At 41.9% G+C, this 25766-nt stretch overlaps 1 pseudogene; it reads right to left on the bottom strand.

The window, feature by feature from the left end:
* Nucleotides 1–11722: 11722 nt before the first annotated feature.
* LOC117452882 (uncharacterized) overlaps nucleotides 11723–25766 on the bottom strand; it is a 31936-nt pseudogene continuing 17892 nt past the window's right edge.

Raw genomic sequence — 25766 nt, 5'->3', positions numbered from 1 at the left:
TTTTTTTTTTTTTTTTTTAAATCATACTTGCAGCTTCACAGGAAGCGCACAGCACCAGATTATGAGTTTAGAGGACTAGCGGCACCACCTCCTAATGTACATTCATTTAGTTAGTAATTAACTGACATTTAGAGATGTTAAAAAGTAAAAACATACCTACCATGAGGGATAATTCCTAAGTTCAGCTACAAACCATTGATGAAATTACTTCTGTTTTTAGGTCCTTGATAAAGGAAGAAGTGATTGTTACATGTTCAGGACACCCAGGGTTCCACGCACTGTTAAAGAGGGTAACATTGTTCTTTAAGTGCACCAGAATTGAAGATAAATTAATAGAATGAGTTATGGAATACATAGCAGAGCTTTACAGATCCTAGTAATGTTTTGACACAAGATAATAGTGATGTACACAAGTTTCTGAATTACATCTATTAGACGTGTTGATATTGATTAGGTGTTAATGAACTGCAGTAGTAGTACAATAAGGAAGTGACATTTTTTGGCTAACACTTTTCAGGGAATTTGGGAAAACAGAGATATCTTGAACATTATAGTTGGAATTGTGAATTAATAAATGATGGCGCTCCATATATACAGATTTTTATAGACGGAGGATGCTGGCCTGTGCGGGAAGATCGGAGTCTCTGCAGAGCATGACACATGGCCAAAAAGACTGAGACCAACTGACCTTTGACCCTGACCGACAGGGTAACTTGGGAAGGCACTGTCAATGACTGACTCTGAGGTGTACCTGACCAAACCTGACTTTACAACCTGACAGTGTGAGTGTGAGTGAGTGTATGTCTGCACCTGATCAGTGCAACTGCATGATTTAAAACAATGACTAATCAAGCATGTTTTGGACTAACACATTATTTTTGTGTGATAATAATGTGTGAAATGAGAGGTTTCCTAACATTGCACAAAAGGGGAAACCGTTTCTAATCTGCTTGATGATATTTCACTCCCACAGGAGGTGGCAGTTTGCAGAATGTGAAGCTCAAACTAAAACATGAAGATTCTGTTTCTTTTAGGACTGAAAGATGGAGAGAAACACTTAATTACACTGAAGTGTTTACTGTGGAAATGATGGATGTACATTTGGGAAAATGTTTGGTATTGTCTTATAATCCATTATGACCTGAAGGTTTTCTTCCCATACAGGATTTTGTTTACACATGAGATAATGTGTAAAAAAGGGGGAGTGTAAACTTCACAATGTACATTTTTCATTTAGGGACTGAAAGTAACCGGCTGCCCAAACTCGATTGTTCAATCTGACCATTGATTGACAGTTTTAGAATTGACCTGCTCCATATACTGTGTTATGAATGTTGGCATGTCTCTAATATTGATTGAGTTATAGCAGGTAACACAGATAAAGAATCAGTGGCCAAGGGGATACCTGAGAGATGTAAGTCCAGAATGGAATACTGAAGAAGCTGACCTGTGAGTAATGTTTCAACTAATGTTTCAACAGGTATTAAAGTAACTGAGGTTTGAAATGTAGAAAGAACATATTTACAGTTAAAGTTAAAACATAGTAATGTAATGAGACACAATGTAATTTGGACAACATCATGTAACTAGTCTGGTAAAGAAGTAAAAGCCATAGACTTTATTGTTTAGGTCATTATGGGGATATACATTTCATCTACAATTATAATAGAAAGACATTTGAGGACAGTTTGTTGGAATTCTGTATTCATTTTTTCAGCGGGATAATATCTAAGAACTGACGGGTAAAAGCAGTATCACCAGGAAGCCATTCACTTTGTTAGTATCGTGATTTTGGTTGTTTTTGAATCCATAACATTAGTGTGTTTCTTTACCAGATATATTAGCAGTTCAAATCATATTTAGATTTTTAATGGGATCTCAGGGATTTCATTTAAAAATAAACACAGATGCTTGTCAGAAATTCAGAGCTATTGAAATATGTTATTTAGTTTACCTAAAGATGTTGGGGTTCTTATTTAGTTGGCACAGTCCAAGTATTAAGATTCTGAAGCTGCACAATTAATTTAGAAAACCTGTGCACAGACGTCTGTTGTTTTAAGACACCCCACCAACAGGCTCCAAGTGGCCACGCACTGGTGGGTCAAACCAGGGCCATATTCACCATATACATTGGGGGACACACATCCCCCCCAATATTCAGATACACTCAAAATGTCCCCCCCAATAAATAGCAACAAAAAAAAAAGTTTACATTTTTTGATTTTTAAAATTAAAATAAAATTGCTATTCTATAACTTCTTTATTTTGGTTATTTGTATACTTGAAAATCTATATTTTCTGTTATTGTGAACTTCACCAAAATGATATTTCTTTTCATATGTAAATTTGTTCCTTATTTTGTACCCGGGGGTGTATTTCCCTGTTGCACGTCTGCGTCCACCTTCAGTTAGCTTGATGCTCCAAGCAGGTCAGTCATGTTTTAATTTGCCCTCCATCAGTTCTGGTATCTTTTCTAGTTAGCCCTAAAGTAATCTATATTATTTTTATTTCGTAATGGTAATGTTAATGAACCCTCCGTTTAGCTTCTTTGTGTAAGTAACTTGTAGTTCTGATGTTAAAACCGAACTTTTCAGGAATAGTAGCTAACTAGCTGTGGGCTAGCTGGTTTCAGTTGTTAGCCAGGGTTTGGCGGGCTAGTGTCAGCTATGTGGAAAATGACGGTGTCGTTTTGGATGTAATCCAATAGATATTTATTCATGTGGATTATTTCTATTTTATTTTGTAATTTGTAGGGTGTGGAAAGATTTAAAACTGTGATGTGAGACACCTATGGAATACCAAAGGTGCCAGAATTAATTAAATAATAAATATTCTACAATTATTATGAAATAGTATTTCATAATCGTCAGAAGCATTTAAAAGATACTCACACGCAGGAGGTTTGCAGTGTGCATCATAGCTTGTGCTGGGTTTAGAACGCTCAGAATTGCTAATAAACATGTTTAATGATCTTATATCCAGCGCTGCTGACCCGTATTCATCACATCAGCAACTGCAGATCGCCGAGGTCAAGCTGTAAGCATGAGCAAGAGGAAGGGTGGCAGTGACATTAGACAGTTTTTTGGGCAGCCTCAGAAAAGAAAAAAAGTAAATTAAGAGCAGTGAGAAAGTGAGTATTGTTTCCAGTCAGATAGCTTGTTTACTGATAATATTTCTTCCATGTTCACTCTGGTGTGTTCAGAGTAAAGAGAGAGAGGGAGAGAGAGAATGTGAGCATGGCGACCAGACAGGGAGAGTGTGCGCTGGTGACATGGAGGTAAGTCAGAAAGGAGCTATATTGATGGTTAAGACAGAATAATGACAACATAGCAGTCTAATGTGTGACGACCCCTCCACACCACGTGGGGTGCTGTCTGTTTGTGTGTGTGGGTTGTGTGTGTGGTTTGTGGGTGTTCACAGGTTCAGGTGCTGATGAGCCGCACCTGTGGGAGGATACCTGCCTGATGAGCTACACCTGTTGAAACAGGATATAGGAGGAGCCCAGCCGGTTACGTCACTCTCACTCTTCTGGGCACTCTCTCTGCGCCAGCCTCAGGGACTTGTTGCTGGTGTTTATTTAGTTTATTCTTTGAAACACAAAAACTAAATAAACACCAGCAACAAGTCCCTGAGGCTGGCGCAGAGAGAGTGCCCAGAAGAGTGAGAGCGACGTAACCGGCTGGGCTCCTCCTATATCCTGTTTCAACAGGTGTAGCTCATCAGGCAGGTATCCTCCCACAGGTGCGGCTCATCAGCACCTGAACCTGTGAACACCCACAAACCACACACACAAACAGACGGCACCACACGTGGTGTGGAGGGGTCGTCACAAATGTTAAAGGGGACCTATCATGCAAAATGCACCTTTGTACGTCTTTTAAACATGAATATGTGTCCCCGGTGCGTCAGGGAACTCACCAAGAGTCAGAAAACACAACCCTCTCTATTTTCCTCTGTGCCCAAATCTCTAAAAAAGGGGTTGCAACAACGGATCTGAAAAAAAACGGATCCAGATTGAGCACTGTCCTGATGTCAGGACGGTGGCGCTACGGCTATTGGGCCAACTCCACCAATCAGGAGGAGACAGCCACGTGCTTTGCCGTTCTAAAGCGCTGGAGAAGCTGTAGAAGCTGTAGTACATTTAAAAGGCCAAAAGATGGTGCTGTTCTCACTGAATCCAAAATGTCAGGCTCAGTGTTAATTTGAGCGAAATGAGGAATGGCTAAAATGCATGATCTGTTTGGTATTTTGAGAAAAAAAAAGTATAAATATGCCTTATATAGGTATGGTCCTACACTATATTATTCAAATATAGCATGATAGGTCCACTTTAATGTACAGACTCCTGTGTCCCCCCATATGTATAATGTGTATCAACAGTCTTTCTAGTCAATAGTTTACTGATATTTCTTCCATGTTCACTCTGGTGTGTTCAGAGTAAAGAGAGAGAGGGAGAGAGAGAATGTGAGCATGGCGACCAGACAGGGAGAGTGTGCGCTGGTGACATGGAGGTAAGTCAGAAAGGAGCTATATTGATGGTTAAGACAGAATAATGACAACATAGCAGTCTAATGTTAATGTTAATTTAAGATGAGATCATCCTCATATGTATTTCAGATAATACCATCAAGCAGGGAGAGTGAGTTTGACAATGAGAGAGAGAGCAGCCAGGCAGGCGAAAATGAAGGTACAGGAAAGGAAGGGGAGGAGCTTGGACTTTGCCCAAATCATCCAAATGTGAAAGTCATACCCAGTCAAACCCTATCAAATAGAATACTCTACTTTCAGGAGAAGTGGTTTGAAGATCATACATGGCTCCATTACAGCCCCTCTGTAAAAGGGGTCCTCTGTTTCTATTGTGCTAAATACTTTGCAGCACAAAAGTCTAAGCTTGCGTCAAAAGCAGATTCAGCGTTTGTCAAGACTGGTTTTAACAATTGGAAGAAGGCACTGGAGAAATTTAGTGTGCATAAACACAGCCAGTGTCACAAATTAGCTGTGATGACTAGGATTCAGGATCCAGAGCCTGTTAATGTGCAACTTTCACGTGAGCTTGAAAGACGGCAGCAACAAGCAAGAAGAAATCTGATGAAGATTGTTGAGGGTGTGAGGTACTTGGCGCGGCAAGGTCTAGCTTTTCGAGGTGATCAGAAGGAGAGTGGGAATCTAAGCCAGCTTCTAAAGTACAAGGCAACGGGCGATGCAGAGCTGACCTCCTGGCTAAAAGGTCCCCTCGATTTCACCAGTCCGGAATTGCAGAACGAACTGTTGAAGGTGATGGCCAATACAATCGTCAAAGAAATTGTGTCGGAAATAACATCAATGCCAGTGGTCCAGTTCGCAATTATCATTGATGGCACCCAAGATATATCAGGAGTTGAGCAGGAGTCAATATGTGTGCGCTCTGTAGATGCAGATCTACAACCAAAGGAAGAATTCCTGGGAATCTACCAAGTGTCATCAACAACAGGGCAAAATATAGCCAAGATGGCATGTGATGTGATGACGCGCCTACAACTTCCTCTGTCTCAACTCCGAGGACAAACTTATGATGGTGCCGCAAACATGGCTGGACGATTGCAGGGAGTACAAGCCATTTTAAGGAAAGAACAACCGCTGGCTGTGTATTGTCACTGTGGTCCCCACTGCGTGAACTTAATTACGCAGGCTGCCTGTGGAGCCTCTCCACTAGTAAGAGATGCAATGGGTCTGGTCCATGAATTGGGGGGCTTCTTTAATCAATCTGGCAAGTTCAAGTTGATTTTCCAGAATATCGCAAAATCAGAGCATGGTTCAACTTTCACCTCATTGAAGCCTCTCTGTCCCACCAGGTGGACTGTACTTACCCCTGCCATCCGCTCAGTTCTCAAGCAGTATGAGTCAGTGCTGATGGCCCTTGAAGAAATGGCATCATGCAGCTCACCTGAAACTTCAGCCAAGGCCAATGGTCTTCATGGAACATTTCTTAAAGGGAACACTGTGCTCGGCCTTTTAATGGCTGAAGACCTGATGGGGGATTTGGAGTGCCTGAACACCTCCCTGCAGCTTAGGAAACAGACCGTTTCAGGCATGTTGGAGGCTGTAGACCATGTCAAAACAAGCATGCAGGTCAAACGAACGGAGGAGCATTTTGATGTATTGTTCTCGAAAGCAACTGCTGTGTCAACAAAGTTGGACCTACAACCAATTCAGATCCCTCATGTCCGCAAACCTACAAAGCGTTACACGGGTCAGGCTGCAGCCCATATCCATCCCGATGCCCAGTCCTTGTACAGAGTCCAATTCTACAATGCCTTGGACACAGTGAATACTCAATTCATAGAGAGGTTTGAACAAGCTGGATTCCACAAGCTGCAGCAGCTTGAAAATGTGCTGCTACACGGAGACATGGACAAGGTGGTAGAAGAGTATCCTGAATTGAATTCAAGACTACTGCAGGTGCAGCTGGCCATGTTTGAGGCTAATTACACCTATGAAACAAGCTCAGATGTTGCTAGCATTATTCGGAAAATGGTGCCAGAGGTGAGAGGTCTCTTCGGTCAGGTGGAAGCTTTAGTAAGGCTTCTGTTGGTCGTCCCTGCCTCTTCTGCAGAGGCTGAGAGGAGTTTTAGTGCCCTGAGGAGGCTTAAGACATGGCTTAGATCATCGATGAGTCAAACAAGGCTGAATAATGTGGCCATATGTCATGTGCACCAGAAGAAACTGGACAGACTGGACCTTGAAGGAATATGCCAGTCTTTTATCAGTGCCAACGATAAGCGCAAAAAGGCTTTTGGGTCCTTTACTTGAGGGTTGGGCTTTTTGGGCGGGTGTCTGGGAGGAAGTTGGGGGTCTTTTTGATTTTGAATGAGCGGCAAGCAGCTAGTGCGAGTCGTGGCTGTAAAACAAAAGGGCAATAAAGTGTTCCTGTTTCTATTGAAATTGCGTGGCACAGACCTTTCTATGGATTGAAATGCTTTAATGTGATTATGGTTATAGTTGTACTTTATTCATCCCTAATCTCTGCCATTACAAACAACAAAACAAGAAAAGCTAAACTAGATAAAATAGGGCGATGTAATACAATGCACAATTAGACATTATGGTAAAACATTTTAACCAGTTAAGCCCCAAGCCTGTTTTTCAGGTCTCAGGTTTGAAAATGACATTCCCAGAACAATTGACTATATCTTCACTTCTAAAATGGTTAAACTAATAATCTTTTTTCTCAAAGCAATGATAAACCTGTGAGTTGGATGTAGAAAAAGTCAGAATCAATATAGATGTTTTTAAAGTAAATTCAGATTGAAAATAGTAAAAAAATGTAAATGATAGTGTCCGTGCAAAAAATAAACCATTACTTATTGTGAAAACCACTCTTGAATGATGGGATAGTAGACTAAAAGCTTTAGGAATCCAAAGTACAACATATAATAAGTACCCTGTATCAAGATTGATGCAAAACAAGTATTTACAAGGCACACCTTTATATGATCATTATAGTTATACAAAATAAGAGAATAACAGAATAACGAAATCATTCCAACTCATACTACAGTTTAAAAAGGGAGTGATTTGTAAAATATGCATAAAGAAAAAGTAAATCTGTTCAGTTCTGTTTCAAATGGGTGTTGTTGAGATGTATCCATAGATTTAGTCCCTAATGTTGCTCTCAAAGTGCACCAGATTGATGCTTTTAACTTCAACATTTAAAAAAAAATCTTACCGGGGGAGCATGCCCCCAGACCCCCCTAGAGGAGGTTAGGTCCCCCCCCGCCCACACCCCCCGTCAAATTGTCCCACCCACATTGAGGATGCTTCCTACACCCATGCCTGAGACACAGTTTCGTGACTATTGTTGTGTTTTGCCCCCACGGGCAGGGGCATGGGGTTTAACAGGTTTTAAAGTATCCAATGTGTTAGTGATTTTGTATGTATTTTCCTTTAGAATGGCAGGAAATTAGTATTCAAATTTTTATTGAATTTTTGGTCCCCCCCAATGTAGACTCCATGAATACGGCCATGGGTCAAACAGCCGAGGGCCCCAGAGCCCGGAGCGTAGGCTTGAGGGATTTGTATCAGATTTCTCCACACAGGTTGTTGACGCCAAAAGGGGGACCCGAGACGCAGGAGGCTGACTGTCAACCCCAGGCTCTCCGGCCCCGACCGAGTGACCCAGAGGACATCCCATACCGTCCGCCTACAAGGAAAGGGGGACAACTGGTACCACTGGAGCCAGTGTGCGGTCGGGAAAACACCTGCAAGGACCCTAGACGACATCAGGACGGATCTGGCTCTCGTCATGGAGGTCGACTCGGATGCTGTCATCAGCGGACTGGAGGAGAAGGACCTCGAGGACATCCATCCAGCAGTCGTTCCAGGAGGCATCATCATCGGACCGGGGAAGGAGGATCGGGAGGACATCCATCCAGCAGTCGGGAGGCATCATCATCGGACCGGAGAAGGACCTCGAGGACATCCATGCAGCAGACGACTTGGAAGCGGCTGGCACTGGGCTGGGGGACTTGTCGAGGCAGCAGAGGAGTCTACTTCTCTCTGATCAGTTCCAGCCGTGAAGGGAAAGCCGCATCTCCCCCTCCCTATCAGCTGTCGTGTGGGCTATTCCTTTGGGGGGGGGGGGGGCGGGCAGGCGGGCTGATGATTCACCACCAGGAGACTGCTTCTTAGCACTCAGCTGCCCCCTCATGGTTCCTTCACTGCCATGGGAAGTGATGTTCTGTTCCTTCACGATTTCAAATACTTTGGATCTCAGTTTCTGATGATATTGGAGAGGAATGACAATAGTTATGTTTCAAGTGCCTTGTGTAAGTTGCACTCTTTTAGAAGAGTGCAAAAGGGGGATTGCAACATCTGATATTTAAGAAGTGTGTTACATTTGAAATGGCAGAAAGTCTTGTTGCAATTTCCAGATATTAAAAGAGGTCCTTTGAGTTCCTCTGGTAATTATCAAATAGTAGCAGTTAAGTGAATACTGTTCAAACAATACCTGTGTTTGTGTTTTATATTGATTTATCTGTTTTATCCTTTCATAAATGTGAGGACTAAAATGGCTATAAACAAGAACTGTTTAGAGTAAACAGGGTTTTATTACTCTTTGGGGGAGGTGGAGCAAGACCCCACTGTGGTCTCTGGAATGTGGGGGGATGTGTGCATGTGTGGAGGCTGCAGAAATAGGAGACAGTGAATGTCAGAGGTGTTTGTTTGAGATGACCGGAAAAGATGACCAGTTAAACTCCACCCCTTCCTGTTTCTGTTGGGATGAAAGGCTATTCAGCCTTTTGCTCTCTCTCTCTCTTCTCGCGCCGCTCGGACCGGAAGGTCGTGGCGGCCTGTGAACAAGGGCCAGGAGTAGGCCTACTCCTGACATTATGCATATGATATGATATGGTTTTGTATGGTAATGTATTGATTGTATTGCATTGTTATATTACCATTAAATAGATTATTGTTAAACGGTTAATTGGATGCTCTGGATTCCTTCCTGTATGATAACCAGCTTGTTAGCGACGCGCAGAGATTTGGAATGCGGACTCGTAATCCCTACAAATTTCTATCAATAGATTTTTAAATTGCAAATGTATTGCTGTATTGCTTTTAAATATAATCACATTATTTAAAGTGCTCAGTGTTACATCAGATAGAGATAGAGAATGAATATTTTGTTCTCAGCTGTTGAGTGTGCCAACCTTTTGTCTGTCTTTTACTATATTTATTCAAAGGCAGTTTTATTAACTACCCAGTTTACTTTTCAGATGTTATGTTGAGATGTTTATCAGCAATTATTTTTGATGTATCAGGTGAAAGATCAACAGATGAATCGCTCTATGTTCTAAAATGAATTCATTACATTGTCTGAACATTTAATTTTTACACCTAACAATGCGTAAGTCAGGCTTAAGATCTGCAAACTTTTTTTATTAGATTTCATTTAACATAGCGCTGCCGTCTAACAGAGATTTGTGTCAGGCATTGTCAAGTTATCAAGCAGAAATCAGTTATCTGTCGAGGCGAAGAAGAGGTCTCCCAGATGAGACTGGCAATGCTGACTCAGCAGAAAAGTCTTGACAGGTAAGAGGAAATGACCGCTGCATGTTCTCAAAGAGGAAGATGATGAAATAAATAGGGGATGGAGTTTGAAGGTAGTTCTTCAATGAGGAACTTGACGGACTTGCCCTCTGGATGGCAGTCAGTAGTGGATGATTCACAAATCTCGTTGGCAGAGATCGCGGTGGAGGCGGCATTAAAGATGCTTTGCAGAAATGGTTCCTTGGTGATTGAGATTGGATGGGAAATTACAGTATACAAATTCTGAGCTTTTAGAGACATTTCACCAGATCCTATACTATGCCTTATTCATGAAATGTTTTAGGATATAAATATTACTTTTTTATGATGTTTTCTTATTACAGTTTTTGTGACATATTTATGAAAATCATATTTTTGAAATGCCATTTTTACAGCATACCTATGACCTATAACCTTTTGACCTATGACCTTTTAATACATTTTCACGAAGTAACAAAATAAGGCTTTTTTTTTTTTTTTTGACGACATAGTATACCATGACCATTTTATGCAATTTTTCATAATGTATGATTTTTTTATGACATTTTAACAACATACTACACTTTGACCCTTTCAAAACCTTTTTTATTTATGACATATAATAAGTACTTTTTTTTGTCTACTATATCTATTCAGTTGAGGTGGTTCGGGCACCTAGTTAGGATTCCACCTGGGCGCCTCCCTAGGGAGGTGTTCCAGGCACGTCCAGCTGGGAAGAGACCAAGGGGTAGACCTAGGACCAGGTGGAGGGATTATATCTCTTCGCTGGCCTGGGAGCGCCTTGGGATCCTCCAGTCAGAGCTGGTTGATGTGGCCAGAGAAAGGAACGTTTGGGGCTCTCTGCTGGAACTGCTACCCCGAGACCCGACCACGGATAAGCGGGAGAAGATGGATGGATGGATTCTATTCTATTCTACTAAATTACCTGTTTAAGTTTCTTTTTTACTGAAATATTTTACTATAACATTTTCATACTACAGTATGAAAGTCAACTTGCACCAGCCTTAAAAAATAGAGAGATAATCTATTTAGATCTGGTTTTATTATTGACAAGCGACTCATTGCAAGATAGTACAGGTGTGAGTACAGAATTACATAATATCCTAGAAACAATAAATTAGCAACAACATACTGTATACAATAAGCAACAAATCACCAGCAACAAAACATCAACGGAATAAACAACAAATATACAAAGACAAGACTAATCTGTTGCAGGCAGAGTTACATTTAGTCACTGCACGATTGTTTGAGATCAGTATATTTTGTTCCTGAATATATAGTTTGGTCCATTTTCTGTTTATGTAACTCGACTGAGCTAGCAGAACTGATGCTAAAATGCTCAGATTTGTACATTTTCTCTCAGCTAACACAGCAGTATTTATTTAGCAAATCTCTGAGTTGTGTTCTGCATGCAAATGTTTGAAATGTATTGAGTTTGCCCAGTGGTAAAGTTGCCATCAGTAGATTTTTAAATGAGCTTTAAAATAAGCAATCAAATTACCAAGACACTGAAAAATCATCAGTAAAACATTTAGAAGACTAATGAGGCTAATAAAGATTCCCTCATGAGGATACCAACCCTATAGCGAGAAAGAGATCAGGAAACTATCCAATGTCGGATTGAGGGAGGGGCCCACACCTTTCACTGCAACATTCAAATGGCCACACTATTTTCCACCAAAGCAGGGTCCATGTAAGTGTATGGGACATCCAGGCTCTTGTTTCTGGTGTTGATCACTGTGCTTAATATTTCAAGTTCCCCTTGAAAGTTGCTTATCAGCTTGCAGGGAACTTCCTCACAGAAATGCTTCTCTGGGTAGAGGCCGAGACAGACCTGGGAAAATGCAACATTAGTGTTACCAAGATGAAGAACAAGACAAAGCTAACATTACTATTGTACATTTTGTGTTGTAACTTAAGGTTTCTACAGCACTTTGTCATTTAAAAAATAAGAAAAAGTTTCAAGCAAATGCAAATTGAAAAATGTATAAGTTCGAAGATTCAAACTGTTTTATTGTCATATGCACTCACTGAAATACTAATATACTTAAGCCATAAAGAAATAGGAAGTTAAATAGTCCAATAAAAAAATACTGCTGGTGTAACAATGGTGCAAGTAAAGTGCAGGAATAAGTAAACAATGTATATGTAAGATAGAGTGAGATAAAAAGTATGTATATTTAAATAATGTACAGTATAGCATCAATACTGTGTACTATACAGATATAAGGATATTTTGGAACAAACAAATGAACTATTATAGACATATGTGAGTGGTGAGCTCAGGAGTTCAACAGTTGTATCTCCTGTGGTATGAAACTGTATGTTCTCTTTGATTTTATTTAACTAAAGCTGCAGCGGTGTTTAAAAAAGCCAAATATGAACTTGATAGATATATAATATTTTCTGAAGTCTAGGACACTTACGAAGTCAGAGGACTGCTTGCTGAGCAGCCACATGGTGGACATGCCCTGGACTGTTGTGTTGACATCAGGGAATGTGTTCAGCATCGTGGCCTCGCTTGTTTTCCCCTTTGTGGATGGAGGAGGAAGTTGAAGGGAGATGGGATTGTTGGGCATCCAGCCACTATAGTCAAACTGCAATAAAAGAAAAATACATTGTCAAAGATTATAAAACTATTAACCAGCATTATCTTTAAACCATATGTACTGTAACTGATAGTCATGTGTAAAGGGGAACAGTAAAAAGTAAGAAGGCTAGGCCAGGCAATCCAAAAAGGCGGGAAAACACACAGACAGGAAGTAAAAACAGACATGACACTGTGGGAGAAGTCTTTTCAAAATAAAACAGGAAACAGATTAACAAAGAAATGGACCATTACACCATATCATAGTATTTGGAATCAGATCGTGGAGCTCTCTACACAAGATGCTATGTGTCAGAGTTAAAACATAGGTAAAATGCTATCTCACAAAAAGATTACATAAAAATAACAATGCACCTGTCCACAGTTCACAGCCGAGTGCTGTCCAGTGAAAATCCCCATGGTGACAAACTTGACCAACTCTGCCACGGATGAAAGCCTTTGAGGGATTCCTGAGAATGCATATTAATTGAATATATTAATATAATGTAGAGTAATTATAATATGAAATGAGGACTTGGTGGATAATAACACATCAGCTTGAATTTAAGCACACCTATGTTTGCCTGGGAGAGGAATCCATGTTCAAAAATGTCTTGAATCCACTGTTGGAGTTCAGAGTCCTGGCTGACCTCAGCATCACTCTTGTAGTAGTGACCAAGCACTCCTTTCACAAACCTGAAAGAAAGAAGAACCAAATGAAAAAACATTAGACAATGAAACGGTGGCTTATTCTAATGTGGTTGTTCACCACTGCAGCCCTTTCTGGGGCTTACAATATATTGTTAGGCTTTTTATACAATTTGATATCATTACTTTGAGATCCTTTGGGAACAATAATGTCACATAGCAAATGAAAATGGAAGACTTCTCCCTGGAAATGCTCCCTGCTGCTGCAATACAGCAAATAAGCATGAAATGCATTGAACAATGAGATGTAACAAGGAAGAAACTGTAAACAACACCCAATACCTTTATATTTTTCTCTTTTCTGGGGGCTTGTTGAGGTTAAATTATTATTCTGCTTAATAAAATGTAAACAGTTTGAGTTATTTCCATATTTTGAAGTAAGCGTGTTTATTGTGCTGCTTATCACCTAGACTTTCCAAACAGTATTTGGTAAAGTTAGAGAAGTCAGGACCTGCTTATATTTTAAAAGGACCAGAGCACTTCGCTCAGTATTTTGTGTGTTTTTCTTTAAGATGTAAAACACATCACTTCTTCAACTTCTTTGAACTTGAAAGACTTTCTGACATCGTTACTCCTGACATAGGTTAATTAATTGAACTAAACCAAGAAACTAACATTGTAATTTTAGGGTTTTGTTTAGTTTTTCTGTTGCTCATCACTTGTGCAAAATACAAACATAGTTAAACATGCAAATATAGTTAAACATGTTTAAAAGTTAGTTTTAAGTTAGATTGTTTTGTATTATCACATTGCCAGTGCCAGCAGTACCTGTTGATGATATCCCAAACCATGAGTCCGTCATTCCTGTAGTAGTAGTTTGGCACATCCTCCATCCCACGCTCAGCAATGTCTTCCGGCATGCAGAGAGACCTGTAGGTCATTGAGGACAAGGATCTCTTCAGGATTGTGATCATAGCCTCGCCGCCAGATGATGCGAACTAGAGACAAATATGTAAGGAATAAAGTTAGAGAAAAACACTATATATGAAATATTGTAATGGTAATGGTCTCAAAGTGTGTTGGTCTTTTCATACCTGTGTGAAAACTCCACTTGGAGATATGAGAAGAAGTCGAGCTAAGAAGTTGATCTGCAGAGTGTAGCGAGTGTGAGGTATGAGGAGCTGAGGGAAAGAAGGAAAATGTTAATAACACTATTTAACAATGTCAGAATCTGGACACTTCTATAACATTAAGTAGCATTCACAAACACTAAAACTTAAACAACTTTGGAAGAATTTGATCCAGTACCAGTCTTGGTCAATAATGCTTAATTATTTGATTGTTGAAAGTTTGCCTATTAACCATAGGTTTTATACACAGTCAACTTCAGAACAGTGGCATTACTTTCTTCAGTCTGACATACGCAAATAGATTAATGTATCTTAATGAGTCAGCTTTTGCATCAGCCTTGTCGGAGTAAGACAGACAAGACAAAAGAGTCTTGTAGGAGTCTCGATGAGGCAAAGTGGAGGGGTATTCAACTAATTCTGATTGAACAAATATGACAGGTGGGGTTCCTCAAGGCTCCATCCTAGGGCCTCTTCTCTTTTACATCTACATATTACCACTGGCTCCGATAATGAAAAACAACAAAATAAGTTACCAGCTATGGAGATGATACACACATTTACTAGACCCTCCAGAAAAACGCGGGCAAAAATCCTTGATTATGCGATTGAACATGCAGGGTTTTTACGTGATTTTATTGGGTGAAATTGCGGGAAGTTACCAAATATGCGGAAAAGAATAGATTTTTTTTTAAATATTATTCTCTCTCACACACAACCTGCCACTAACGTTAAACCCCTTTCCTATTCAATTAAACACATTCAATCTCTCTCTCTCTGTCTCTCTCTCTCTCTCTCTCTCTCTCTCTCACACACACTTCTCCGCTTCATTCTGTTTTCATTTACTCGTTCGTTATCTGACCAGCTTCAATCTTGGCTACTCACTTCGTTTATTGTAGCCCTCGAAAGGGTTTTGGAGGGTGATGCCTCGGTGAACGTGAGTTGTTTGGCTTTCTTGTCCGCAGCAGCAGAAAGCATTTTCGAATGTTTGAATGAATCAAAATGGATCATCACCGTTGATTTTCTCAAATGCTCCAACACACAGTTGCACGGGGTGCAGAATAGTTTCCCCCCACTTTCGTGCAAGACATCGGGGTACTGCTTTGTCTTTAGCAGAAATGTTCGTCGGTAAATGAGATGGATTAGATTTTTTCATCTTGGTTTTTCACCTCTCGTGTGAGTTCCACACGCTCACTCTACGGTGTTGTTTACCTTCTGTGATGCGTGAGCTGATGACGTCGCGTCATCATCACTACTTCACGTCAAGACGAGTTAAGGGGGGGGGCGCAACAGCAGTAATTAAAGTTTAAAAGTCTCAAAAATGCTACAACTACTGTCACAAACTGGATGAATGTAAAGTATTTTGTTAAAGGAGGATGAAAGCGTAATTAAGGAGCACTATCGGAGTGACTTTGAGGGTTATTGGACTCAGGATTAATTCATTTTGATTCCCGCTGTATGAAGAAATTAAAGGACGGCGCAAGTGGAAACAATTCACAAAGGGATTAAACTGTTTAAAACACATGCTCAAAGTAAGCCGGATTTTACCGATGTGTTTATGTGGATTCAAAAGTTGTAAATAATCTACAAAATGGAGGAGACCGATCTGATCGGAGCAACTGTGACAAATAATCCAACTGAAACCGGCATGGACAATGACTGTGTTTTAAAAATGTGCTTATCCAGACAAGCCTGGTTTGGACAGCCTTGGTTTGGTATGTCTAGGTTCCTAGACATACCATGAAATGCACACTCGATACTCAGTCAGTGACATCGGAAATCTAATTTGCAGTTTTAATTTCATCCGATGTGAGAAAAATGGCATCATAATAAACAAAAACTTCTGAACACAAGGAACCCTAAACTAACCTAACCAAAGCCAAACAAAAGACAAGCTTCTTAGCTATACCTACCATCAAAACATGAGAACGCAGTGACTCATATTAAAACAGAAGGTGTCACGATCTGTCTGTATTGTGTTTTGTCTTGTCTTTTTCTGTCTTTGGTTTCATGTTTTATTTTGAAAAGTCTTCACCCCCTGTCTTGCCTGTTGCTGTCCGTCTGTTTTCCCTCCTACCTAATGACCCGATTGTGTTCACCTGGTGCCCCTGTGTTTTCTCCTCCCTCCTCACCTGTGTGTTGTTTGTATGATTAGTCTTGTGTGTATTTAAGTTCTGGTTTTTCTGTCTGTCATTGTTGGTTCATTGTTTGTCTTTGACTGTGTTCTCGGGTTAGTGTTCTGTTTGTTCCTCAAAACCTTGAAATAAAGGTATTTTTTCAGTTTATTCTGCATTTGGGTCCTGCCTGCTTCACTCAACCGTAACAGAATGAACCAACCACAAATGGACCCAGCAGATTATCCATTTGAGGTAGAATTGCAACATTTTACCTTTTATTTGGCTTGCTGCTTTGATTGGTGGAAGGGAGCGTCCAGTGTTCGGCAGAAGAGGGTCGCTCTGGTAGAGGCACACCGGTTGGCAACAGAGAAACCATGGTTGTTGAAATTCTTACCTGACTGGATTATGGACTTCCTCCAGACGTGTGATTCCCGGCCTGCTAGCTCCAGGCATGCTAGCCCACTGCCTCCCAATTCCCAACCTGACACCATACGTCTCAGTGTGTTCCGTCTGGAGTCAACTCCTGCTTCTTCCCCATTTCCTGCTCCTGTCCAGGAGCCGTTCTTGGGTACTCGTCTGGCTTTTGGAGGTCCACTGAGCCTCCAAAAGGCTCCTAGGAGAAGGAGTCGCAAGTCCAGGCTAGCAGCCCGAGCCCCAGGAGCCATGCTTTGGGCTCCAGTACAGGCCCCTACAGCCATGGTTCCAGCCCCAGTTCTGGCCCCAGCAGCCATGGTTCCAGCCCCAGGTCTGACCCCAGCAGCCATGGTTCCGGCCCCAGTTCTGGCTCCAGCAGCCATGGTTCCAGCCTTAGTCCGGGCCCCAGCAGCCATGTTTCCGGCTCCAGAACCGGCCCACAAAGCCATGGATCCGTGCACCAGTACCGGCCCACACAGCCATGCTTCCGTGCTCCATTACCTGGCTTACACAACCAGGGTCCAGCCTTCTGTTCCGTGCCCAACAGCCATGGTTCCGGCTCCAGAACCGGCCCCAGCAGGCATGGTTTCGGCTCCAGTACTGGCTCTCCGGCCGACGCCAGCTCCCCGTGTCCTGTCGGCGTACCGGCCGACTCCAGCTCCTCGTCTCCTGTTGGCTCTCCGGCCGACGCCAGCTCCCCGTGTCCTGTCGGCGCACCGGCCAACTCCAGCACCCCGTGTTCTGTTGGCGAACCGACCGTCTCAAGTCTCCTCTCAAGTTCCCTCTCAAGTCCCCTCTCGAGTCCCCTCTCGAGTCACCTCTCCTCTCAGTCCCGCCGACTACTCCTCTGCCGGGGGTCCTGCCAACCCTATGTTCTGTGCCATTGGAGGTCCCGCCGACTACTCTTCTGCCGGGGGTCCTACCAACCCTGTGTCCTGTCCCGTTGGGGGTCCCGCCGACTACTCTTCTGCCCGGGGTCCTGCCAACCCTGTGTCCTGTCCCGTTGGGGGTCCCGCCGACTGCTCTTCTGCCGGGGGTCCTGCCAACCCTGTGTCCTGTGCCGTTGGAGGTTCCGCCGACTACTCTTCTGCCGGGGGTCCTGCCAACTCCATGTCCTGTCCCGTTGGGGGTCCCGCCGCCGACTCTTCTGCCGGGGGTCCTGCCAACCCCATTTCCTGTTCCGTTGGGAGTCCTGCCAACTCCATGTCCTATGCCGTTGGAGGTCCTGCCAACTCCTTGTCCTGTCCCGTTGGGGGTCCCGCCGACGTCTGCTCCGTCGTGGGTTCCACTGACACCAGCCCAGGTTCCGTCCAGGGTCTCGTCTGACCCGCCAGGGGTTCCACCAGCTCCTGCCCATCCTCAAGCCCGGCCCCCAGACTTTCCCGGCCGCGGTCCTCGTCCTCGGGCCCGGCCCCCTGACTCTTCCATCCGCGGTCTTCGCCCTCGAGCCCGGCCCCCTGAGTTCGCCCACTGTGGCCTTCGCCCTCATGCCCGGCCCCCTGAGTTCGCCCGCTGTGGCCTTCACCCCTTTATGAACTCTGCCTTGCCCCCGGGCCGTCCGCCCGAGACCCCCACCACAAACTCTAACTTGCCCCCGGGCCGTCCGCCCGACATTCCTTCCGCGTCCTCCGCTGTGCTGCTGGGTTGTCAGTCCAAACCTGTCCTCCAGACCCCCTCCACCCACTCTGGTGGCTCTAGTTTTTTACAGATAAAACTAACAATAAAATATGAAAAAGATAGGTAATGACAATCATAATAATGATCTCCCAAACACTTAAACTGAATATTCATTTCTTCCCTTTCTCGCCGCTAATATTAAGCTAAATGTAGCAGACAGCTAAGCAGGGGCGCGGGAAGGGGGTGCTGAGGGCGCTGCAGCACCCCCTAGCGGCAGGCAGGCGGAGCTCCTCTCTCTGCAACATTTTCTTATCATATTTTTTTATATATTTTTTTTATTTCATTTGATTGTGCCTGAGATATATTTTATAATATATATTATTATTCAAATGATCATTTTAAACTATATAATGAATTATTTAGCTTCAGGGAAGAAAAATAAAAAAGATGTGGAAAAAAAGCGTTTTGTTAGTTTTTAGTCGGCTACTTTTTAACGTGACGTACAACAGTGACAAGTCACTAACATGGCGCAAAAACGTATCTCGGAATTCTTTCTCACAAAAAACGCTAAATCTGCTAAAAAGATTGAAATAGAAGATGCAGGGGCAGGACATTATTACGCAGAATCTGTGTAATATGTAACCAGGAATTAGCAATGCCTGATAGCCTACTTCAATGAATGTCAATTCCACATTGTTGGTAAAATAATGTGTGTGTGTGTGTGTGTGTGTGTGTGTGTGTGTGTGTGTGTGTGTGTGTGTGTGTGTGTGTGTGTGTGTGTGTGTGTGTGTGTGTGTGTGTGTGTGTGTGTGTGTGTGTGTGTGTGTGTGTGTGTGTGTGTGTTATGGTGCCCGCAATAGCATGCACTGGAGTCCATTGTAATGCACTGTGTGTGTGTGGTTTTGCTCAGTGTATGTCAACGTCACCCCCCCGTGCGTAATTAGCACATCGGACAGCACCTCAGCACCCCCACTCAAAATACCTTCCCGCGCCTCTGCAGCTAAGGTTTCACATTATGATAATTATATGATCACACTGTTTTCCATGTCCACTGGATCCATGTATCTGTATGGGATCTCCAGCTTTCTGTTTCTGACTGTAGTCAACACTTCAAGCTCTCCTTGAAAATCCTTTATCAGGTCACAGGGAATCTCCTCAGTGAAATGCTCCTCTGGGAACTGGCCGAGAGGGACCTGATGAAATTAAATGATACATTCAAAATTAAAAGTTTAAAAGCATTTAAAAACAGACAATTGACAATATTGTGTACAGTTGTTGTCATACTTTTTGAAGCCAGGCCTTGTCATTATTTTGATAACAGTCCACTACTTTGGCACACTAATGTTCAGCAATTGCATGTAATGTCATAAATGTGGATACAAACAGAGAGATGAATGGACCCAAGATGATTCATACTGGAGATCATCTAACTTTTCCTTAAAGAGCCTGTGACACGGTTTTCCCCCATCATCCAAACCCATCAATTTGAGTACATATTGTCCCCTTGAAAACCGTTACTGAACTGATTTTGGATATTTGTACTTTGATAACCATTAATCTGCCTTCAATGTTGACAATGTTCTGGATCTTCTCGCGGATTCTTCAAGTCCCGCCAAATGATGGGTGACGTCATTGCGGGCACAGCGCTCCAGCTGCACCGTCCAGGATCCCAGCATCTCAATCAATCAATCAATCAATCAATGTTTATTTATATAGCCCAATATCACAAATGTTACATTTGTCTCAGTGGTCTTCACAGTGTGTACAGAATATCAGTATGACAATACGACACCCTCTGTCCTTAGACCCTCACATCGTACAAGGAAAAACTTCCAAAGAAAACCCAGTTTAAAGGGAAAAATGGGAGAAACCTCAGGGAGAGCAACAGAGGAGGGATCCCTCTCCCAGGACGGACAGACGTGCAATAGATGCCGTGTGTAAATTGAAAAGATAATACATTTGCAACATAGGTAGTCCAAATGTTTGGAAATGCATGTGTGTATAATAGGAAGATGAATCCACGAGGATATCCATCGAGGACCTATGATCCAGGACCACAGCCACGACTCAAGATCCAGCGCTCGCGATCCAGGACACAGGACCGCAGGATCATCCATGACTCCGGATCCCAGCGTATATAGACACCAAAAAGAAAGACATTTGGGGAAGCTGGGTTAATCGGAACATGAGTGTACACGGGTATAGACAGAGAGAAGGAAGAAGTAAGATGTCCCCCGACAAACTAAGCCTATATCAGCAAAACTAGGGGCTGAATCTAATCAGCCCTAACTATAAGCTTTATCAAAAAGGAAGGTCTTAAGCGCACTCTTAAAAACGGATAGGGTGTCTGCCGCCCGAACACAAACTGGAAGCTGATTCCACAAATGTGGAGCTTGATAAGAAAAGGCTCTGGCTCCCATTGTACTTTTAAAGATTCTAGGAACAACCAACAACCCTGCATTCTTGGAACGCAATGCCCTAGTATGACAGTAGGGTATAATGAGTTCTTTAAGGTAAGATGGCGCCTGCCCATTAAGGGCTTTGTAGGCGAGAAGAAGAATTTTAAATTCTATCCTGTGTTCGATAGGGAGCCAGTGTAAGGCAGCCAGAACAGGAGTAATGTGGTCCCTTTTCCTAACTCTGGTTAGTACACGGGCCGCAGCATTTTGAATCAGCTGAAGCGACTTGATTGACTTCTTAGTACTCCCTGATAATAAAGAGTTACAATAATCCAGCCTAGAAGTAACAAATGCATGGACTAGTTTCTCTGCATCGTTTTGAGGCAAGATATGCCTGATTTTTGCAATGTTACGTAGATGGAAGTAGGCGGTCCTTGAAATTGATTTTATGTGGGCGTTAAAGGATAAATCCTGATCAAATATAACACCAAGATTCCTTATAGTCTCACTGGAGGCCAAATTAATGCCATCCATAGTTAGTATATCTTTAGATAATTTGTTTCGTAGATTCTTTGGGCCAAGTACAATAACTTCAGTTTTGGTCGTGTTTAACATCAAAAAGTTTAAGGTCATCCACGTTTTTAAGTCCTTAAGGCAGTCTTGAATTTTATTTAGATGATTAATTTCATCAGGCTTGATTGATAAATATAGTTGAGTATCATCCGCATAACAATGAAAGTTTACAGAATGATTCCTTATAATATTGCCTAACGGAAGCATATATAATGTAAACAAAATAGGTCCGAGCACTGAGCCCTGTGGCACTCCATGGCTAACTTTGGTTTGCGTGGAAGATTCATCGTTAACACGTACAAACTGAGAGCGTTCAGATAGATAGGACCTAAACCAGCCTAAAGCAGTTCCCTGTATGCCAACTAAGTGCTCTAGTCTTTGCAATAGGATATCATGGTCGATAGTATCAAATGCAGCACTGAGATCGAGCAAAACAAGAATAGAGACAAGTCCCTTGTCTGAGGCTATTAGAATATCATTTGTGACTTTAACCAGAGCTGTCTCTGTGCTATGATGTGTTCTAAAGCCAGACTGAAAATCTTCAAATAAATCATTGTTTTTTAAGTAATCACACAACTGTTTTGCGACCGCTTTCTCAAGAATTTTTGAGAGGAACGGAAGATTAGAAATAGGTCTATAGTTGGCTAAAACCTCTGGATCGAGGTTGTGCTTTTTAAGAAGCGGTTTTATCACTGCTACTTTGAATGATTGTGGAACATAGCCTGATAATAAAGACATATTCATAATATTTAATAAAGAAGTGCTAATTAATGGAAAAACTTCCTTCAACAGCTTAGTTGGAATTGGGTCTAACATGCACGTTGATGGTTTAGACACGAGTGGATCATGAATTTAATTAACATTGTCTCTGAGTGTTTCGTCAAAATTTGTTAATATCTTCGCTCCAGTCCTTTACACTGTGAGTGTTGCACGCCAATGAGGCTGGAGAAGCTGAATTCAGATAAGGAAATATATGATATAATTATGATATATTGATCGATGATCTGATTGTGATGATGTAATATGAATGATAAGTGGCGACAAGTCGTCGGCGTCTTTCTCTGCATACGGCAGTATTAAACTGTATTTCCTTTATCCTGTAATATGACTTGAGAGATTTAAACTCCGCACACTGAGTTAATCTCTTTTCTATAGACACCGGAGGCGGGCAGCGTCAGGTAAAATAAGTTATTTAGCCTTCTCAAACCTGAGCCTCACGCGCCGCCTATGGGGGATGTGCTAGTTACTTATCCGACCGGCCCACTTCGGTACCGGCCCATCGGGATTCGTCCCGATGGCCAGTCCGCCACTGCACCCAGCCCACGTAAACTGTCAACGGGGGGAGCCTCGCTGCGGGGAAACGGTGGACCTAGTGTCCCGATCGGAGTGGGAATAATAATAATAATCCGTGCATTTTATCCATTAATTTCCCCAACATTGTGGTAAAAAACCACACGTTTAATCCATGTTGTTGGTGCCTACTACAACTACAAAAAGCATCGGTTTGTTTTCTCATCAGTAAATGCAGACCGGCTCAAACAAACGATTTTTAATCATCATCCTCACTCATTATTGAATGTATCATATGTTCGCCGAATTGACATGAAAGCACTAATAAATGTAGTTTCATCCACTTGAGTTTACAACCACAAAAATAATCGATTTGTTTTGATATCACATCCGACGGGAGGAAATTCAGCAGCTCTCACTCCCGATTTTTAATCCTAATGTAATCATCATCTTCACCACGATCATTTATGTTTATGTCGCCGAATTGACATGAAAGCACTGACACATATGAATATACTGTAGTCAGCTTCATTAAAACGTTATTAAAGTGCCTAATCTCAGTAATTCACCATTTCTACGCATAACAACACACTTTGTCCGTGTTTGGCTCTCGAAGCGTTCCCGCATTGACGTCACTTCCGGCTTCCCCCAAAACTTCAAAATGAGTGAAGGAATTTCCCCGCGATGTTCGAAATTATTGATATTTAACGAAACGGTATCGCTTTTTCTTTTTTAAACTGACGGTTCGAGATTACTAGTAGCCCAATATTTCATTGCACAACAGTTGTTGGGATGGTGTCACAGGCTCTTTAAATGTCACCTATTATGCTATATTTGAACAATATATATTATATGGCAATATCTATACAAAACATGTCTATGAAGTGTTTTGCTCAAAATACCAAACAGATCATCCATTGTAGCCATGCCTCATACCCCTCTATTTCAGCCATGTTATATAAGTGCTTTTTCTGTGTCTGGCCCTTTACATGTAAACAAGCTGCTGCTGGCCACGCCCCTTTGGAGCTGCTGGTCACGCCCCTTTTGAGCATGCAAGCAGTGAGCTCTTTGAAGATAAGGCTGTCTACCAGCAGAAACTCAACTAAATGCTGCCGTGATTAAACACCATATTATGTTCCAAACCACATCAAGCATTATTTCTGAAACACTATGGAGCTGAAACACTTTCTCTTGTTCAGCCTTACATACACCAATAGTTGAATGTGTAATTTATCGTTTTTTCGACAAAGAAAATGGGAAGCTTTTTCTCTCTCAGGTTTAACACAAGGACAGTCCCTTTTATATCCGGCTTCTACTCTCTCCATTAGGCCTACAGCGTTAGCTCTGAGTGTTAGCTATGCTTGCTAACGTAATGACAGACCATATTACTTCCAAAACACATTGCACATTGTTTCTGAAACAGCACATAGCTTGATATGTTCTTTATTTAGTGTTTACCGCAAGGTTGTAACTTTAGAAGTTGGGGGAACACAAAATAGCAGGTCTGGGTGTCCCCCACAATGAAAAATGTTCTCGATTGAATTCCATTTCCTGCATTTCTATAAATATATTAAGGACTATGGTGTTATAAAATCCAAGGAAAAATGTGTAGTGCATATAATAATAATAATAATAATGCATTTTATTTATATAGCGCTTTTCACAACTCAAAGACGCTTTACAGTATGAGGGAGGGTAGACCAACCTGATCTCACCAGAATGCGTGACTCCACCACGACTCCTTAACACCACAATGCGTGGTGGAGTCACGAACTTTGTTACATTTGCGTGTCGGCACCACGCAAACAACCCCAATGTAAAGTGAATGAGGCTCCTTTGTCGTGGTGCACACACGCATTTCTACAACGTGCATTGTGTGTAATGCAACTGTTAATTTTATTAAATTAGTTTGTTTTTAAGGAAGGCCAGAGCTTCAGCTGTGTCAAATAGATTGTTCCCTTTAGTTAACGTTATTTAAAAGATAATGATCATGTCCCCTGTATTGTATTACGAGCGTCCATTCCCATTGGATAACGGAGAATTTTACACCCGGAAGTAAGTAGCCTATTCTCCTTACTGTCGATTGATTTTACAGTGATATCTGCACTACTCATCGACTAAAAAACACCAAATTGTCCTTGTTAATTACACAACATTGATTGGTTTGAATTGTGTGCAATGCTTTTGTATTTTCCCCCTTCAATTCGGAGAAACAAATATTTTTTCGGAGTTTTTGGACGGCAGAAGACACTACACTACCCAGAATCCTCAGCTATCGTTTGGGACTACACCATGAACCCCGTGATCAGTCCTCAAGTTCTGTGATTGGTTGACCTCCAACTGCATTCCATATGAAAAAAAAGGTTTCGTAAAAGAGAAAATCATACTTTATTCAGCAGTGCTTGCTTTACTCTTTGAAAGTCATCACATGAATGCATTGTAATAAATGGTTTGGCTGCATTAAATATTACACATCTGTCTTAGTTCTTTATTTATCTACAGAGATCGGGCATCAGAATACACCGGAAACTATTCTTTTACCGTTCTGTTTTAATTTCACAATAAAGTTAGTAGTAATATTTTGTTTTGATATTATTGTTTTTTATTAACTACTAGACGACTGGGTCATGTTAAGACCATCTTTTTTTGGTTGCTATGGGTTTTTTCCATCGCTTTTGTGTTACAAATATCAAAACAATAACAAAATAATATTCGTCGTAAACTAAACCGGAAACAGCAGTATATTTTATTTGGTTAACGGAGCGTCCACACTACAGCTCCAAAAATAGCTTGGAGCTGGGCGTGTCTGGAGCTTGGGGATTTTATTCAAGCAACACGGCCAACAACCAATCACATGAATCTCCCGCCCCCGACATACAAAGCAAAAACCCCCGGGGATTTTATGCGAGCAATATATATATAAACT

This window comes from Pseudochaenichthys georgianus, chromosome 1, assembly GCF_902827115.2.
Source record: "Pseudochaenichthys georgianus chromosome 1, fPseGeo1.2, whole genome shotgun sequence".
Lineage (NCBI taxonomy): Eukaryota > Metazoa > Chordata > Actinopteri > Perciformes > Channichthyidae > Pseudochaenichthys > Pseudochaenichthys georgianus.
The sequence above is the reverse complement of the archived record's forward strand: the minus strand, read 5'-3'. Positions and strand labels throughout refer to the sequence as shown.